At 48.0% G+C, this 16,541-nt stretch overlaps 1 pseudogene; it reads right to left on the bottom strand.

Annotated features, from left to right (window-relative positions):
• Positions 1-1,044: 1,044 nt before the first annotated feature.
• LOC120700999 lies at positions 1,045-13,917 on the bottom strand (annotated as a pseudogene).
• Between the last annotated feature and the right edge of the window lie 2,624 nt (positions 13,918-16,541).

The following is a 16,541-nucleotide window of genomic DNA, read 5'->3' on the forward strand; positions in this document are numbered from 1 at the left end:
CGGAGAGAGTAAGACAGTAAAATTCTTGTAGTTCTTATCAACATCCACTGTTTGTGTTATGATACAATGTAAACATTAAATTCCATTTAAGATCACTGCATAGCTTCAGCCTATCTTCAGAGTGAAGCATAGGGAACATTGATAATGACAATTTGTGCTCTGAAATCGAAAGCCGTTAGACGGTTTGGTAGTTTAGGGATGACCAGAAAATGGACTTCAAGGAGGTCGAGTCGATTGGTGAGGACAAGAGATCAGGGGCATACCCACCGTCCAACACGCAGGCTCTGGGAAAGAGCAGCAAGGTATTGTGCTGTATGTCTGGGTGCTTGGCGCTTCGCAGATGTCTGTGCACCGTGCACGTTCTCCTCCCAATCCATCCATCTCCCCAAGAAGGCGTAGCTCCCTCCCATTGTCTCCACACGCTTCTACCGATTGAGCACGGCAACCTGTGGCCGGAGGAGATGCAAGGAGAACGGATGCCACCATGGCGGCCTCTGGTAGCGCTGACCAGCTTCCAACTTGTTACTCTTGTCGCTCTATTGGAACTATATTGACACGATTTTTGTAAGAACAAAATTATTAACGTATTATTAAAGTAGACAGGTTAACATGAATAAACTGTTCTATGCTACTAGGCTGCTGGCAATATATAGTTCATACTGGTAGTTTTCTTGCTTGCACTGTCGTAATCGCTTTGACAAAGTCGTCCCATGTGCCACCCGTAAAAATGCAGCGAAGCAATTCAGAATAGTTTATGCTTCATGGTAACTCCGTATACATTTCTCAAAAACATTCAGCATAGTGTATAAGTGAACATGGCAAGTGAAACTCAAGCTTTACACTTGATTTAGTGTCAAATTTCAACATTACTCGATTCCAACAAATATCAGTTGAACTATCTGTATAAGAAACATACATTTTAGCGCAGAATGTACTGTCATTTTAAGGTGCATATCATATATGTATCAGCATTCAGCATGGGTAATAACCTGGCGCAATAATGGAGCTCATTTTGCAAGATAAGAAAAGAGAGTGCATATATGATTCCTCGTCTCATAATCCAAATATTCTCTTGATAATCAGCAGCATTTAATTCATCTCTGAAACAATAAAAGCAGCGATAATCCAGGAAAAAAGAAATATGACATCAAGTACAATGAACCAAGGAAATCATCACATAAACACAGCTCCTCGTGATGACATATATTCATGACAGGATGTATTCAACATTGATGAAAGAACATATGCGACGATGAAATTCAGACTATTCCTTGAATGACAAGACCGTCTCAAAGGCCCCCACCAATGCCTTCACCCTACTCTTCCTCTCCTCCAGTAGCTTGCTTTTGGTTTCCTCGATCATGTCATTACCCTTGGGATCATCCTTCCTCCATGCTTGAGCCACTTCAGTCCTTGGCACCGCTTTGTCCACACTCCAATCAGCCGCCTCCTTCTCAACAAGTCCACATTCATATATAGTTTTGATGCTGCCATTGGCATCCTGCCCTCCATTATGCATCTCATTAGCACCTGCATCTACTTTCGCTTCAGAGGAGTGTCCCTTGGATTCCTCCTCATCTTTGACTTGGTCAGGTTGATTGGAATATGGCTCATGCTGATCAGGTACAGTCACGTTCATAGATTGCAGATCGTTTGGATCAGGGAGCTCCTCATGCAAGTGCTCATCTATGGACGGGGTGTTTATGATATCAGTTTCTTTAAACTGTACTGGTAGACCCTTATCTTTCTCCTTCCCGGTTGCAGATGAGGCCATTGCCTTCTGAGAAACACTTTTGGCCTTTGAGCTGGCAGTAGCACCATTAACAGCATCCAATCTCTTTTTTGCAGCAGCACCAGGTGAGCTTGCAGTGGACATCTGCTGAACTCTGTCTCCTCTGGCAGAACCTGGCAATGCCCCCCTTTGGCTTCTGGGTTTCGGAGATGCCACTGCCTTGCAACTGTCAGCACTAGCCCTTGGAGAGGGTTTACTCCTTAGCAAGGTAGATGGCGACCCCTTAGCTGCATTCCTGGTCATGTCCTTGGAAGGAGTTGCCTGGCGGCACAGCAAGCGCTGGAGGCCGCTGTGAACTGGTGCTCACCTTGTCTGATTTCGCCCTTGCCAGGTTCGGCTTTGAGGCTGCACCTGGTAATGGCTGTGCCCTGCTCCCATGGAAGGATGAGCCCATGGTTCGTGATGAGACGGATCGGCCAGCGCTGGACAATGACGGACGCTGCACATCTAGGGAGCCTGAGGCCGCTCCTGATGAAGCTGAGGTGCCAAATTTGCGGTCCGGGGAGCTTGGAACCGACCGTGCCCGCCTAGCACCATACCCGTACCCGGAGGACTCACTGCTGGACGGCCTGAGGTTGGGCGACATCCTGCCTCTACTGAGATTTAGGGGATCCTTCTTGGAAGTCGCCATTGTTTTGCAGCTGAACCAGCTTAGGTAGTACACAAGAAATATGTCAACACAAAATCAGCTAGGAGACTAATGCTTCCAGTTGCATAAACGGAAGGAAGAACCTGAAACACACAGACAGATAACTAGGCACATCTTGTTTGCACAATGAGGCCCCCAGTTGAGAGATTAAGAAGATGAACTGGGGAACTTAGATGGTGCTCTTGGTGTTGGTGAGGCATCAAATCCGCGGCTCCAGCAAAAAGCGGAAAGAAACAAAGAGACCCGAAAAAAGAAGCGTATCCCAGCGGATTTGGAGTTAAATATGTGGCGCAGGCTCCAATCCAATCCAACAAGGCAACCACCCCCTGATTCTTCCATTCTTTTCTGCCCTCCGTACATCATTTCAACAAATATTCCCCTGTATAAAATACCCGTGTAGAGACTAAAGAAATAGCCACTACAGACATTTAGAACATAATATCGATTGCGCTTTCCGGTAGAAAACAAAAACGCAGGCAGAGGAAGTGGAAGCCGAGAATCTGTTAGCAGCCGTGCATCATGGAAGGAGCAAGCGAAATGGCAGGCAGCAAACGGCCGAGCAGGCGTGGTAATGATCCAAATCCGCATCGATCTCGACGAATTCGCGAGGGGAATTGAAGATGGCAGCTGTAACAGCTCAGGTGTTAATTACTTGTCATTAAGGCTAATTTCGGCCGTTAGCGTCACAAACCACTGGAGGGAAACTTTTTAACAAGTCTGGGCTAGTTCAACCCGGACCGGTCTGACCGGTATAAACGACCGGTCTGACCGGTCGAACCCGAGTTGGCGGGTTTGGGCCCCATAGCATTTAAATCACTCTCTCTCTCTTCTCCCCACCATCTCCCTCACCCTCCCCGTGCTCAGCCCGAGCTCAGGCTCTCCCCCTCTCATTTCTCCCCCAAACCCTAGAATCCAAATCCCTCCCTTCCCTGTGTTCCTTCATTGAGTCGCTTGGATTCAAGTTCTTGATGTAAGGGAGAGCTCACCTCAAGGTAAACAAGGGTTTGGCTCGACCTCTCGTTCTAAATGGTTGTGATCGATTCCCTCCGGTCAAATACGTCCTAGTGTATCCCTGAACTAGATCCTAAAAGGGTTTTAGAATTGGTGGACGATTTTCGCCGCGTCATGGATTCTAGCTTCTGTTCTGCTTGGGACCGGTCTGACCGGTCGGAAGGACCGGTCTGACCGGTGATACGGCTGGGTTAGTGTGACCAGTCGGATGAACCGGTCTGACCGGTGGGGGTTGGCTGAGAGGGTGTAAAGTCGGGGTAGTGGGTACAATCGGTTATAGATTATTTTGGCTATTAGTTGCTAGTAATTTTTATAAGTCATGCACGCATTCTCATGTCATATGCATATGCATACGTGTAGCAGCTGCGGCGGAGGAGGTCGTATACGAGGTGGTTGCGGAGCCACATGAGCCGCAGGGGCAAGCCCCGCAGGAGGGGGTTCGCAGGGAGTCGGCCCAAGGCCCAACTCCCCCAGTGTTGAGCAGTAGACGCAAGGCAGGCCCCGGAGCACAACCTATTAATTTAAATTATGACAATATATATATATATATATATATATATATATATATATATATATATATATATATATATATATATATATATATATATATATTACTTACGCATTACGTATAGAAATTGGTTGAAACCCTAGTTGCATGATCTCTAGGTTTTCTAGAGTTTATACTAGTATGATAGGACGATAGTAATGCTATGCTTAAGAGTTCTCGGTAGAAGTCGAGTGACTTCTTGTCACTCGCGAGATATAAGATATATAGAAGTCGAGTAATATCCAGTTACTCGCGAGATATAGGTTATGTCCACTGATATTATAGTACCTGAGTTATTGAAATGGAGATGGAGATGTGAGACCGGACGGGGATGATGTATAGGTATGGCCGCAGGACAGGGTTCCTGGGTGCCTTAGTCCCGTCTGAGTCAATTAAGTACCGGTCGTTGTCGGCAGTGCTGATCAAGGATTGAATTGTACTAACCGCATGCCGGGAGTAGGAGGTAGTCGAAACGGTAAGCCGAGTACTGCCTTGCTTCGAAAGTACAGAACTTCTACCCACCCCTTAGGGCGAGTCGAGTGGCCGCGGAGAATCGGGATGCATATGTTTACTTTTGGTGGTCTCTCGTAGGGCTCGGCTAACTATATGCAGGTGGGGCGGTTCTGTAGTTCGAGGCAGAGAGGGGAATGGTTGGCATGTATAGTCCAACGGGGCAAATGCGTGCCGTGTTGGTTAGGTCCACCTTGCAAGGTTAAATCGGATCGATTCACCGTGTCTCGCGGTTATGAGGGCCTTGATCTAAAAATGTTAGAATGTGAGTTATATACATATATATAAAATATTGAGCATATGGAATTATTTTTGCTTGCCTCACCATGATTGATATAGTGGGTCTATGCAAATATTAGATGAGAGTTCATTTATATAGAACCTGGAGCTAAAATAATGAAAGTAAGGAAACTACTTTAGTCGCTCTTTCTGCAAAAATAACCACCAGCCAAATGCCGCGCATGTCTAGGTATGTGGGCTAAGTTATACCCACTGGTCGGGTAAGTATTGCTGAGTATTAGTATACTCAGGGTTTGTTGCCACAATTATTATTTCAGGACACCCGGACGTCGATTTCTGCCCCTGCTGCGTTAAATTCATCCGCAGAGATGCAGAGGGGTGGAAAGTGGTGGAGAGAGACCCTTCAGGTTAGGGCGTTGTAGAGTTGTACACTTGAGGGCTGAGTGTGCAGCCTTCTGTTTTGCGCAGACCGGTCTGACCGGTCCGTGGGACCGGTTTGACCGGTGGTGTCGGTAGGTAGTGCCGACTGGTCCGACCGGTTGGGAGAACCGGTCTAACCGGTCTTGGTGGATCAGAACTGGTGATAGTTAGAATAGATGTAGGACATTTTGATTTCGATTTTTAGTCACATCTATTGTAAAGTTTTGTAAATTAATTGTATAAATATATATATTTGAATTCGGCTTGTAAAACTTAATGTTTCGTGTCGTGTTAGCTCTTGTATTTTCTAAGTAGTGTGTCGTGCTTGTACCATCTGCGCCCACCTTCGCGTGGGACTACCGGTGTTGTTTCGATCGGGCCGTGGGTTGAGAAAGGATCGCCAAATTAAGCCGTTAAGCTAATGCGCCCGATGTGTTCAAATGACTGCCATTACGCTTAATTAGAATTTAATTTGGTGGTTCCGTCACAGCTGGTATCAGAGCCGAAACGCAATAGGGGTGGTACGAGTATGACTAATTTTTAAATATTACAAACTAAAAATGAAATTCTGACTTAGGGTGAGAAGTAGTTAAGTAGTATGGGTGGGAATTATGCGAAGTAAGTCCTAGATATATATTAATTGCTAGAGTCGTAAGTAGGGTTTCAGTTTTGGTCGAGAGGTTAACGTAGGACGCTAATTTATCATGCATCATGACATTTAAATTTTTGGTTGCATGTGAAAGTTTGGCACGGGAGTTCATGTATTGTATCATGCATCATGGCATCGCGATTTCCAAATTGCAGTAAATGTTTTGAATTTTGGGGTTGGTGCACAGTTAGGACTTAGAAGTTTATTCCTGCTGGGGACCGGTCTGACCGGTCTTGGCCACCGGTCTGACCGGTTGATCTATGTCAAGCCCATGCAGAGCCATGCAGACCAGTCTGACCGGTCGGTTGCACCGATCTGACCGGTTGAGCGCAGACAGAGACCCCTAAGTTGTGTTCAAATAATTGATTTTCGGCGATTTCTTCCATGATTCGGATATTGGTTGCAGTCAAGATTTTTCTTAAGGAATAAAAAAATTGTAACTAACCCGATCATGGTTGAATGCAGAATGGGAGAACCACCAAACCCTCCCGAGTTGGCCCAGGCCATTGCGGCCATGCTCACTGGGCGCGATGAGCAGACGACACTCCTCCGTGAGCTTGTGGCGCAGGGCAGAGCACCGCAGCCTGAACATCACCACCAGCCGCCTGCTCCTGGATATCCAGAGTTCCTGGCTACTCAACCACCGCTCTTCCATAAGGCGGATGAACCACTGGAGGCAGACAGCTGGCTTCGGACTATAGAGTCCAAATTCACCCTGCTCCCGTACAATGATGGGGACAAGGTAGGGTTTGCCGCTCAGCAGCTTAGGGGCCCAGCACGCACATGGTGGGACAATCATGTGGCAATGCTCCCCGCGGACACCCGGTTTACTTGGGCACAGTTCAAGAAAGCCTTCAGGGCACATCACATTCCAGCGGGGGTGATTAGAAGGAAGCTCACGGAGTTCTTGGCCCTGAAGCAGGGCAATAACAGTGTGCTACAGTATTCCTAGGCCTTCAACACTCTATCACAGTATGCCGGGTATCATGTGGACACCGATGAGAAGAAGCAGGCTTGTTTCAGGTACGGCTCAGTAGCAAGCTCCAGGATCGCTTGGCAATGGTCAGGTTCGACAGTTTCAGTGAGCTAGTCAACGGGGCTATCATTCAGGAGGACGCCCATCTAGCTCACAAGGCTGAGAAAAAGAGAAAGGCACCGGCTGTGGGATCTTCTGGCAATGCTCCTCAGAGGTTCCACCTAGTACAGTCGGGCCCACAGAGAGCCCCTTTTCAGCACCAGCCACAGCAGCAGTGGGGATACAGGCCCCCTTAGTACACGTCGTCACAGGGGACAGCCAGACCTCCTGTTCCTCAGCAGGGTGAGCAGAAAGTATGGGTGCAGCAGCCGGGGATGCGCCACAATTTATTCCCGTGCTACAACTGTGGGCAGCCTGGGCATTTCGCACGCAACTGTCCGATGCCACCGAAGCAGCGCCAGCAGTCCGGCCAGCAGAGTCAGAAGCAGCAAGTGGCTCATTTCAAACCGGGACAAGTGCACTATACCACCTTCGAGGCCATCCCTGAAGGAGCACCAGTGATGTCGGGTACGTTCTCTATTAACAGACACCCCATTATTGTGCTATTTGATTCTGGGGCATCTCACACATTTATTAGCAAAGAATGTATAAGCAGACTGGGGTTAGAAGGTGGAGAGCATATCCAGGCCATATAATATTCACTCACCTGGGGGCACTTGATTACTAATCAACTCGTTAGACAAGTTCCCTTGCAGTTACAGGGGAAAATTTTTGCCACCCAGCTTATAGTGTTGCCAACCCAGAAGATGGATATTATTCTCGGCATGAATTGGATGGGAGTTCACGGAGTTATTCTTGACACTGTTTCTTCATCTATGCACATTAATTCTCTTGTCCATGGTTTGATGACTTTGTCTCTCGCGAGCTCCACCCCGTTGGTCCATACGGTGAACCACGCCGAGGACAAGAAGCTATCAGATATACCCGTGGTATGCGAATATCCGGACGTCTTCCCGAAGGATTTGCCTGGAATGCCACCTGATCGTGATGTGGAGTTTGCCATTGAGTTGCAACCGGGAACGGCACCAATTTCCCGAAGACCTTATCAGATGCCACCCAATGAGTTGGTGGAGTTAAAGAAACAATTACAAGAACTGCTTGATAAAGGCTATATCCGTCCTAGCACGTCACCTTGGGGCTGTCCTGCACTCTTTGTGAAAAAGAAAGATGAAAGCCTCAGGTTGTGTGTGGATTATAGACTTTTGAATGCCGTCACAATCAAGAATAAATACCCACTTCCCCGGATTGACATCCTGTTTGATCAGCTATTCAGGGCCCGGGTATTTTCAAAAATTGATCTCCGCTCGGGTTATTATCAGATAAAGATCAGAGTTGAAGATATTCCCAAGACGGCTTTCTCCACCAAATACGGGCTTTGTTAATATCTGGTCATGTCTTTCGGACTAATCAATGCCCCTGCTCATTTTATGTATCTCATGAACTCGGTATTCATGCCTGAGCTAGATAAGTTCGTCATGATTTTCATTGATGACATTCTGATATTTTCCAATAACGAGGAAGAGCATGCAGAGCTTCTTCGCATTGTGCTTCAGCGCCTGTGGGAGCACAAGCTGTATGCCAAATTTAGCAAATGTGATTTCTGGCTCAAGGAAGTCCAGTTCTTGTGCCACATCATCTCAGACAAGGGGATTTCTGTTGATCCTAACAAGATTCAGGATGTCCTGAATTGGAAGACTCCAGAGTCTGTTTCAGAGATCCGGAGTTTCCTTAGGCTAGCAGGCTATTATCGCCGGTTTGTACCGGAGTTCTCTAAAATTGCTAGGCCCATGACTGAGTTACTCAAGAAAGGGATGAGGTTTAGTTGGGACGACAAATGCGAGCAGGCCTTCCAGACTTTGAGAAAGCTTCTGACGTCTGTCCCTGTCCTCACTCAGCCAGATATTACCCAGCCTTTTGATGTGTATTGTGATGCATCAGGTACGGATCTTGGCTACAGTCTCATCCCTATTTGTCTTCGCTGGATATTATTCGGCCATTAATACTTGTTGTAATGCATCAGGAACGGGCCTAGGCTGCGTCCTTATGCAGGATCAACGAGTGATTGCCTATGCCTCCAGAGCCCTCAGACGACATGAAGAGAATTATGCTACTCATGATCTGGAGCTGGCAGCGGTCGTGCATGCATTAAAGATCTAGCGCCATTATCTTCTTGGTAATCATGTTCACATATATTCAGACCACAAGAGTCTTAAGTATATTTTCACCCAGAGTGAGCTGAATTTGCGCCAGAAACGGTGGTTAGAACTCATCAAGGATTATGACCTGGAAATTCATTATCATCCGGGCAAGGCTAATGTTGTGGCCAATGCGTTGAGTTGCAAAGCCAGTTGCAGTTGTATCTCAGCCACAGCGGTGCATGCAACCTTATGTCAAGAAATGGAGAAATTAAATCTGGCCATTGTATCTGAAGGCACACTTGCTAATATTACTCTCACGCCTACACTCCGGGATCGAATTGTGGAGGCTCAGAAAAATAATGCGGGTATGGAGAAGATCAGGCAGAGGTTTAGGGAAAATGATCCTAAGGCTGCATGTTTTCACCAGGATGGTGAGGGTGTGTTATGGTTTAACAATCGCCTGGTGGTGCCTAAGGATTTGGAGCTACGGAAGCAGATAATTGAGGAAGCTCATCTCTCGAGGTATTCAATCCATCCAGGCAGTAATAAAATGTACCAAGATTTGAAGCAGCGTTTCTGGTGGACCAGAATGAAGCGGGAAATTGCCAGATATGTGTTAGAATGTGACACTTGTCAGAGGGTTAAAGCGAGCCATTTGAGATCAGCCCGCCCTTTACAGCCCTTAAGTATTCCATCCTGGAAGTGGGAAGACATCAGTATGGATTTCATTGTGGGCTTACCCAAAACTTCCAAAGGACATGATTCCATATGGGTTATTGTGGATCGCCTTACCAAGTCGGCTCATTTTCTGCCGGTAAAGACAACACATACGGCAAAACAATATGCACAATTGTATATGGACCGTATTTTGAGTCTCCATGGAATTCCAAAGACAATCATTTCGGACCAGGGTACTCAATTTATAGCCCGGTTTTGGGAACATTTTCATGCCGCTCTTGGTACACAACTGATCCGTAGTTCAGCCTATCATCCTCAGACAGATGGCCAGATAGAGAGAGTCAATCAGATTCTGGAGGATATGCTCAGGGCATGTGCACTCACTTACAGTCAGAAATGGGATGAATGCCTACCTTTAGCCGAGTTCGCCTATAACATTAGCTATCAAGAGAGCACCAGAATGGCTCCATTTGAGGCATTGTATGGATGAAGGTGTAGGACCCCACTGAATTGGTCAGAAACCGAAGAAAGGAACTTTTTCGGACTCGATATTGTCTGTGAGGCTGAAGAACAAGTTCGGGTTATTTAGGAAAATTTAAAGATTGCAAGATCCCGACAAAAGAGTTACGCGGATAAGAAACGGCGATCCGTCCTGTTTCAGGTGGGAGATCATGTCTACCTGCGGGTCTTGCCAATGAAAGGGATTCAACGATTCGGCGTAAAAGGAAAACTTGCACCTCGCTACGTTGGGCCTTTTCCTATTATTGAGCAATGTGGGCCGGTAGCGTATCGCCTGGAGCTTCCTGCCCAATTATCCGCGGTTCATAATATTTTCCATGTCTCCCAGCTCTGGAAGTGCCACTGTGTTCCAGAAAAGGTGATTGACATCGAGGAATTGCAACTAGAGCCCGATCTTGTCTATCCGGAGCAACCAATAAAAATTGTTGATTTCAAGACTCGGGTTACTCTGAATCAAACCAGCAATTTTTATAAGGTTCAATGGAGCAATCACTCCAAACGAGAAGCCACATGGGAAACCGAAGAGTTTCTTAAATCCAAATATCTGGAGTTGTTACAAACTTACCAAGGTACCTACCCTTCTATATTTCTTGCAATTTAATAACTCCATTAAATCTCGGGACGAGATTTCTTTTAGGGGGAAGGGTTGTAACACCTCAGGTGTTAATTACCTGTCATTAAGGCTAATTACGGCCGTTAGCTCCACAAACCACTGGAGGGAAACTTTTTAACAAGTCTGGGCCAGTTCAGCCCGGACCGGTCTGACCGGTATAGGCGACCAGTCTGACCGGTCGAACCCGAGTTGGCGGGTTTGGGCCCCACAGCATTTAAATCACTCTCTCTCTTCTCCCCACCATCTCCCTCACCCTCCCCGTGCTTAGCCCGAGCTCAGGCTCTCCCCTCTCATTTCTCCCCCAAACCCTAGAATCCAAATCCCTCCCTTCCCACTTGATCCAAGGTTGAAGGAAGCTTCAATCGGCGTGGAGGATCATCAACTCCCTGTGTTCCTTCCTTGAGTCGCTTAAATTCAAGTTCTTGGTGTAAGGGAGAGCTCACCTCAAGGTAAACAAGGGTTTGGCTTGATCTCTCGTTCTAAATGGTTGTGATCGATTCCCTCCGGTCAAATACGTCCTAGTGTATTCCTGAACTAGATCCTAGAAGGGTTTTAGAATTGGTGGATGATTTTCGCCGCGTCATGGATTCTAGCTTCTGTTCTGGTTGGGACCGGTCTGACCGGTCGGAGGGACCGGTCTGACCGGTGATGCGGCTGGGTTAGTGTGACCGGTCTGACTGGTCGGATGGACCGGTCTGACCGGTGGGGGTTGGCTGAGAGGGTGTAAAGTCGGGGTAGTGGGCACAATCAGTTATAGATTATTTTGGCTATTAGTTGCTAGTAATTTTTATAAGTCATGGTTGCATTCTCATGTCATATGCATATGCATACGTGTAGCAACCGCGGCGGAGGAGGTCGTATACGAGGTGGTTGCGGAGCCACAGGAGCCGCAGGGGCAAGCCCCGCAGGAGGAGGTTCGCGGGGAGTCGGCCCAAGGCCCAACTCACCCCAGTGTTGAGCAGCAGACGCAAGGCAAGCCCCGGAGCACAACCTATTTATTTAAATTATGACAATATATATATATATATATTACTTGTGCATTACGTATAGAAATTGGTTGAAACCCTAGTTGCATGATCTCTAGGTTTTCTGGAGTTTATACTAGTATGATAGGACGATAGTAATGCTATGCTTAAGAGTTCTCGGTAGAAGTCGAGTGACTTCTTGTCACTCGCGAGATATAGGATATATAGAAGTCGAGTAATATCCAGTTACTCGCGAGATATAGGTTATGTCCACTGATATTATAGTACCTGAGTTATTGATATGGAGATGGAGATGTGAGACCGGGCGGGGATGATGTATAGGTATGGCCGCAGGATAGGGTTCCTGGGTGCTTTGGCTCAGTCTGAGTCGATTAAGGACCGGTCGTTGTCGGCAGTGCTGATCAGGGATTGAATTGTACTAACCGCATGCCGGGAGTAGGAGGTAGTCGAAACCGGTAAGCCGAGTACTGCCTTGCTTCGAAAGTACAGAACTTCTACCCACCCCTTAGGGCGAGTCGAGTGGCCGCGGAGAATCGGGATGTATATGTTTACTTTTGGTGGTCTCTCGTAGGGCTCGGCTGATTATATGCAGGTGGGGCGGTTCTGTAGTTCGAGGCAGGAAGGAGAATGGTTGGCATGTATAGTCCGACGGGGCAAATGCGTGCCGTGTTGGTTAGGTCCACCTTGCAAGGTTAAATCGGATCGATTCGCCGTGTCTCGCGGTTATGAGGGCCTTGATCTCTTTGCTGCATCGTAGCAAAATATTAGAATGTGAGTTATATATATATATATATATATATATATATATATATATATATATATATATATATATATATATATATATATATATATATATATATATATATATATATATATATAAAATATTGAGCATATGGAATTATTTTTGCTTGCCTCACCATGATTGATATAGTGGGTCTATGCAAATATTAGATGAGAGTTCATTTATATAGAACCTGGAGCTAAAATAATGAAAGTAAGGAAAATACTTTAGTCGCTCTTTCTGCAAAAATAACCACCAGCCAAATGCTGTGCATGTCTAGGTATGTGGGCTAAGTTATACCCACCGGTCGGGTAAGCATTGCTGAGTATTAGTATACTCAGGGTTTGTTGCCACAATTATTATTTCAGGACACCCGGACGTCGATTTCTGCCCCTGCTGCGTTAAATTCATCCGCAGAGATGCAAATGGGTGGGAAGTGGTGGAGAGAGACCCTTCAAGTTAGGGCGTTGTAGTGTTGTACACTTGAGGGCTAAGTGTGCAGCCTTCTGTTTTGCGCAGACCGGTCTGACCGGTCCGTGGGACCGGTCTGACCGGTGGTGTCGGTAGGTAGTGCCGACCGGTCCGACCGGTTGGGAGAACCGGTCTGACCGGTCTTGGTGGATCAGAACTGGTGATAGTTAGAATAGATGTAGGACCTTTTGATTTCGATTTTCAGTCACATCTATTGTAAAGTTTTGTAAATTAATTGTACAAATATATATATTTGAACTCGGCTTGTAAAACTTAATGTTTTGTGTCATGTTCGCTCTTGTATTTTCTAAGTAGTGTGTCGTGCTTGTACCATCTGCGCCCACCTTCGCGAGGGACTACCGGTGTTGTTTCGATCAGGCCGTGGGTTGAGAAAGGATCGCCAAATTAAGCCGTTAAGCTAATGCACCCGATGTGTTCAAATGATGGCCATTACGCTTAATTAGAGTTTTAATTTGGTGGTTCCGTCACAGCAGGCACGGCGCAAGATTCAACAACCGAGCCCCGATGCCTTTGCTGTGTTTTCTTCGCACTATTTTTCCATCACCCCGTATAGCCCCAATTACCGAATTCGACAGCAACGCACGAACATTCTCAGCCGCACCAAACAGTGCACGCCAATCTAGGTACAGGAACGCCGCATCCCAAGGTGCGGCGTCGAATTAACAGCGAGGAGAAGCGCGGAATCGGTAGCCATTGATGGCAGGAGGCGGGGACAACAAGCGGAGCGGCTGGCGGCGGCCGATGAGGAGAACAGGACGAGAGGACACGAGACGTGGTACATACCTGGCGGTGGGTTGGGCGATCCGTAGAGGGGAACCGCGGCCGGCTAGGCTAATCCGGGCCAGATGCGGGGCTGGCGGGGGGGGGTGAAGAAGACGAAGGGCGCCATGGCTGGCCGGGCCCCATTCTATGCCGCGATTTGGGCGGTAGCTGTGCGGTGGTGGTGTCCTTGTGGGGGAGGGCCAGGGCGGGGATGGAGGGAGGGAGAAAGGGAGCGCAGCGCAGAATGGCACGGGATGACGGGGCAAGGCGGCTGGTTACCCGTTGCAAGTCTATACTACCGGATGGACGAGACTTGCCTACAGTTCAGTCCCCCCCTTGGGGGCTGGCGCGTGGGCCCGGTCGGTGTGGGGCCCGTGCGTCAGCCCCAAGGCAGGGGGCGACCGGGCCCACGTGTCAACCCCAAGGCAAGAGGGACTGATTGCAAAGGAGTCCCTTCCCTACCGGAGTACTCGCTGCATTCCTAAAAGTTTGTCATTTTAGATTTTGCCGGGCAAATTAAGGTGAAGGTCAAAAGATCATGCAGCTCTTGCTTGAGGTCTTTCTGTAACAAATGAGGACAGAATCAGCGGCTGCTCTAGTCCTCTTGCATGGCAGCATGCAGATGCGCAGGGCTGCGGTTTACTTGCCACCAAAATTAAAAGGGTCAATTGGAGATATACCATTACAACTTTCAGAAGTTGGAAATATGCTATTACAATTCACTATATTGGAGATATACCATCAGAATACTTCTTTCCCCTCCTAAGGCCCACCCACAGGGTACAGTTCCTCGTATTTTTTTCCATATGGACGTGTATACTCCTCCATCCAAATCCATCTGCGCCGTGCGTCGCGACCCAGGGGCGGCGGCGGGGGATCGTGACGCAGAAGTCGCGATGCCTAGGTTGTGGCCGCCGCTCCAGGTCATGGCACCGATGATGGCGATAATGGCGCTGCCCAGCACGGCGCCGAAGCCGAGGCCGAGCACCAGCAGCGACACCCCGATGCTGGACATGGTCTTGGGGAACTCGGAGTAGTAGAACTCGATCTGCCCGATGAGGTTCAGCGCCTCGGCGAGCCCCGTTAGGCAGTGCTGCGGCACCAGGCGCATGGTCGACATGGGTATCGGGGGCCGTCGATGAGCCCCTCGGCGATGGCAGTGGCGCGGCGGACGCTCTCAGCGCGCGGCCACGGCCATGGCCACGGCAAAGAGCACCAGGCCGGTGCCCATCCGCTGGCGCAGGCTGAGCCCGCGCGTGTGGCTCGTGAGCCGGGACAGGGGCCGCACCAGCGCGCGGTCGTACACAGCCACCCAGACGGTGAGCGTCAGGATGCTGAAGACGCCGAAGGTGGCCGCAGGGATCTCCCGGCCGCCCACCTTCCGCTGCATCGTCTTGGCCTGCAGCGTCGGGAACATCTGCTGCCCGACGATCACGCCGGGCAGGATCCCCGTCGACCATATCGGCAGCACGCGGATGACGGCCTTGGCTGAGTATACTAATACTCAGCAAGGCTTACCCGACTAAGGGTATACTTAGCCCTTTATCTAGACATGCAAGGCTTTTAGCTTGAGGGGTTTGTTTTACCGAAAAGCAATAAAGAGTAGATCCTTAATTTCAGGTTTTAGCTTTCAGGTTCTAGCTCAATTAACCATTCTAGGTGAGCATCTATCCAATAGCATACATGGTGAGAAAGCAATTATCTTTTCTCATTCAACCATATTCATCATCATCATATTCCACTTTTTACTCTATGTGGCAAAAGGGTTAAGCAGTCCCAAACCGTGAGAAGCGGACGATTCGAATCGAATTTGTTAACCTGGCCAGGCAGACCTAACACACACGCATGGGGATCGACGTCTCGCTTCGCCCACGCGACTTTTCCCTTCAATTCCCGATTCACGGAACAGGCCCACCGCCGTCGACTACAAGAATCCACGCCACGGTACGACGCCGGGTCGTGAGCCTTCTTGCACCCGCATGTGGCCGCATGAGAACAACGTTCAAGGACGGTGGGGAGTATGTTCCGGCATCGGTGCAATCCAGTACTTAAGCTTACCGATTATCATATTTGTCGGCATGTGGTTAGTACGTTCAAAAGCTTAACCACCACTACCACACACCATGGCCTTACCATCTTTCACTAAACAGACGGGGCATCATAAGTACCACAACCCCGCCCATGAGCCTTATAGTTGCAGTATATAGTAGACATTCAACTCCTATAATTCTCGCGAGTGACAGGAAATCACTCGACTTCTACCGAATCATTAGCCTAGCCATCTAGCGACCTACACATACTAGTGTTCAAGCATAGGTACCTAGGAATTATGCAGCTAAGGTTCCAAGCAACTCCTTTAAACTTAAATGCGCAAGTAGATAGAAACAATAATAAGTTGCATAAATTTAAAATAGCTAGGACATGCTCCGGGGCTTGCCTGGGATTAACACTAGGTCAGTGTTAGTTAGAGAATAACTGCTCAGTGAGCCGCTTCCTTCGGTCTTGTGTATCGGGATCCATCCGTCCATCTTCTAGACGTATCCACCATTCACCGTCTTCTGGCTCAGCTCCAATATCACGTCATTCACACGGTTCTTCTATCGTACCTAAAAGAAATGCGACAATGCATATGTATGAATGCAAAGCCCCGAGTTGCTCAACAATGTAGATGTTATTATTCTTTTCCTTCACGATAAAGTTGTAGTCCACCTAAAGTGA

The sequence above is a fragment of the Panicum virgatum genome, chromosome 1K (assembly GCF_016808335.1).
Source record: "Panicum virgatum strain AP13 chromosome 1K, P.virgatum_v5, whole genome shotgun sequence".
NCBI lineage: Eukaryota > Viridiplantae > Streptophyta > Magnoliopsida > Poales > Poaceae > Panicum > Panicum virgatum.